Source organism: Pecten maximus, chromosome 1 (genome assembly GCF_902652985.1).
Source record: "Pecten maximus chromosome 1, xPecMax1.1, whole genome shotgun sequence".
Taxonomy (NCBI): domain Eukaryota; kingdom Metazoa; phylum Mollusca; class Bivalvia; order Pectinida; family Pectinidae; genus Pecten; species Pecten maximus.
This window is the reverse complement of record NC_047015.1, coordinates 57,578,006-57,582,365: the sequence shown is the minus strand read 5'-3', so window position 1 is coordinate 57,582,365 and position 4,360 is coordinate 57,578,006.

Genomic DNA, 4,360 nt, shown 5'->3' with positions numbered 1-4,360 from the left:
TTGTTCTGGTTTTGTTCTTGTTTCAGACGGACTTCAGCAGAGAGAATCATTTCCCAAAATATGTTAAAGGCAGGAATGAGGATATATACCTGTCAGAACCTCCTAGTATTAAGCAGGGATGTTAAACAAAATTCTGATCACTAACCCAGGGCTAGTAGACACCAAAGGGGCCTCTAGCCCGAACTAGATATCTACGAGCCCAACATATTATAGGGAAAATATCAGAAAATTGAAAATTTAATTAACAGCATATTCAGAAAGGCCCTTTCAGCATACATGTGAAAAGCTAAGATGATAATTGTGATAATGGAAGGCGTGATCATTTTGACACAAATAACTCCATATTATTTTGATTTACGCTGCGGTAAGATTATTGCCATGAATTTTGAGGTTTTAAAATATGTTTTGGACATCCCTGTGTATAGAATTTAATTTAAATGTTTCTCTTTCTGCTGAAACGTCATGGGAAAGTCATTAGTCCCAGACTAGTATTGCTGTGATTCTCACAAGCCTGAGCTGAAAATTTGGTGGCCCCAGACGTTGGGGCTAGTGGATTTTTACCCGTCCTAATCGCGGGTTAGTGGATTCTTACACCTCTATCTTTAAACACATTCAAATACAGCTGCATTTTTTTGTGATGAAATATTTCAACTTATCAATAAAAACAGAATTCTATTTTTAGCAACAATGACCATGAACTTTGTCCACCCATTGGAAAAAAGGTTTGAAATTGATTGACATGAATATCATGGGTTACGTCCCTTTCACACTCCACCGACTTGGTCAGATAGATCACTCCATCTATTTATGTATATCAATCAGTTTTTAATCTTCGTTTTCAGTTAATGACTACATCACCGGTAAGAATTGTACTCGCATTTCATAAAGGTATTTAAATAAAGATACAGTTGAGTGTAAGCTAACCTTTGCACCCTAGTGCACTCCTACGTTTAAACTAGTAGTGCACTACATTTAAGCTACAGGTAAACTAGTAGTGCACTACATTTAAACTACAGGTGAACTAGTAGTGCACTACATTTAAACTACAGGTAAACTAGTAGTGCACTACATTTAAGCTACAGGTAAACTAGTAGTGCACTACATTTAAGCTACAGGTAAACTAGTAGTGCACTACGTCCAGTCAGGTGTGACCACAAATCCCCCTATACAGGTAATGGACAGTGCCACTGGACACCTGTGTTAGGTACCTGTAGTTGTTACATATACAGACCTGTGTAAATTGACTGCCTTATATCTGTCATCCAGGTGTATTGAAATGTTGATAAAATTTTATCTAATATTAACTCAAAATATAATTGGCTGTGGTTCTTATATGATATATTGCACAAGAGGAATTAAAACTCTATCAATTGGATTAGTAGTGGGTTTTTTTCATCATGAATTTTTTTTTTTAAGATTTCATTATAGTGTAAAATTAATGATTATCTTCCTGATTTCAAAATTTTGATGCTTTTCATTTATTTTTTTTTAAATGTGATTAATAAACATTTTATATTAAAGATTAGTACCTTAGGCCTTGATGACTAGATTTTTCTCTCAAGTAACTGTATATGGCTGTGGTTCTTATATCATCATCATCATCATCATCATCATCATCATCTTCATCATCATCATCATCATCATCATCGCAATCTTTCATCATAATCATCATAATCTTTTTCTCATCCTTGTCATCATCAACATCATCACAAGTTCTCATAAGTCATGATAAAATAAATAAAAAAAACCCAAAAAAATATAAACAAACATATGATGTTTGTGGAGTAAGGAACATATGGACTGCCATGAGTATTTCTGCAAAGCAGATTAACATGTATAACTTCCACACACAACCACACATACCTGCACACAACCTAAACACTCATAACTCATTCACCTCACAAACACATAACACGCACATACACCCTCACTACATAGACAGTACAACCAGACACACATACAATGTACATTAAAGGGAAAGAGACATATATCTAATATATCCATTCGAGAGAGAGAGAGAGAGAGAGAGAGAGAGAGAGAGAGAGAGAGAGACCACATTTACTTACCAGGTATATTCTGTAAGTGTTAGATGAATAAATAAAAAAATCGAAAAACTAAATAAACAGTTAAAGCCAAATGTCGAGACTTGGGGTTAGCGTGTATAGTAGGGAAAACAAAATTTATTGTAAGATAAGCTACATTTCCAGCATAGGTTTCCATTTTCTCCATTTACTTTCAAACTTCCTTCTCATGTAGATGTTTTTACTATAGTTTATAAAGCTTTGAACAATGAAGTGGTCTTTAATAACATTAATAAGTGCATTGAGGCTCAGGGACTTGTGAAGACATCTAGTTTTATATATATAGTGTTTAATAAGAATTAAAAGGAGGTGGTGCATGGCGGCCCACGGCCGAATCTTATTTTATGCATGATATTATGATATACTTTTACCAAATACATGTCATTTTAGACACTAAAACGAAAATTGGCAAATGCTGTATACGCAGCGCCACCTAATATGATTTCTGTAAAAAATGTGTACCCTCCCTTTTAAATTCAATATATTTCTCGTACAAAAGTACTTGATACATTTCATATTGCATTGATAGTCTCATGTGATGTTATATTTTATAAAAACATGTGTGTTTAGTATGAATTTGTATAATAGAAAGTGTAATTACAGCTTTTTTAACAAAATTATCAGTAAAAATTGTACCGTCTTGAAATTTTCTTTTATTTGTTAAGTAGATAAAATGTAATGATCGTTGGAGTACAGCTGTACTATCAAATTTTGCTTTTAAAAAACATGTTTGCATATTAATCTTAATACACAACCAAAAAAAATCATCAAAAATTACTGGATAACAAAAGATTTTTGCATACAAAGAAAGGTCATGAAGTAAATTGTATTAAAAAACCAAAGGTTACAAAGGAGCACCCTGTCTGACACAAGCAGTAAAGCAGTAATATAATGTTTAATCGAACGTTTTGATGTACCTTTTGTAGCATTTGCCTCTATTTTTCAGTACTTTCGGTACTTTGATATGTTGTCCAAAATTTGGGGTGTATGCATTTAACATAATAAAATCTTGGCATATCCAGTAATTCACAAAATAAATTTGTTTCATTAAATGTTTATGAATATCCATAGATTATTTCTAACCGGAAATTTTGATAGTACTCCATTAATAACTTTGTGGTATTAGACTTTAAATGAAAAGTTAAAAACAATGATTTTCACAAAGAAGACATCAAATTAGGCTGAAATTTAATTTTAGTGTCACGGAGCGTGATGATTCATATACAAAATTAAACCTTAAACAAATGGGGTGAATTTGTTTCACAAATAGGAAATAAAAATGTGTTCTATAATAATTAGTGGTCAAAACATTAGCTTCTTATGCAGTTACATGGGAAAATAATGAAATCACCAAAAAAAGAATATATACATTGAGGAATCGAAATTAATTCCTCTCACATAATAGGGGATATTATGCTTTTGACAAAAATATGTTTCCGGGAAAAAACTCGCCGTGGGCCGATTTAGCCCTCCTATGCACCACCTCCTTTCATTATCAACAGAACTTGCTTGAGCAGTTATAGTCCAAAAAGAAAGGATTCCTTATTTATCAACACAGGAATTAAAAGAATGTCACAAAGAGTTTCAAGTCCCTGTAGCAGTTTCTGAACTTCTTGACATTCCCATAAACAATGGATAATAGTTTCTCTCTCCATATTACACAAAGAACATAATGGACTAGGATATAAATTTATCTTGAAAAGAAAAGTATTAGTTACTAGAATATGATGTAAAATTCGACTCTGAAACCACTGTAACTTGGAATTTTTTGTGACAGTAAATGGGATTCTAAATATTTAAACTCTTCGTTCCATTTTTTCACTCCAGTAGGTGTTGATGCTGGTGTAATAAGGTAATTATAAAAATCTTTACACCCTTTTTTACTCTTATAGAATATTTCAATGAGAATAGGTCTGAAAGGTTGGGATGGTCTTTCTATCTGAAAATCATATTTCCTAAGAAAACGCTTAGCTGCTGAGACTAATCCTTGGTACTGCAAGAAATTTGTATTAATTTGAAAATTATGCAGAAATTCATGAAATGAGTAAAAGGTCAGATTATTAGAATTTTTAATAAGGTCATTTACTGAATGAACAGATGCCTGAAACCAGTTTGGATAAAAAACAAAGTTATTTCCTACTTGTATATCAGTATTGTACCATAGTGGAGTTTTTAGGATTGAAACCTGTGTAACTTCCCTCATCGAACTAGAATTATTCAACCTAATCCAGCCTATAAAAACATCCTTCCAAAATTTATTTTTGCAGTTAGCTCGACAC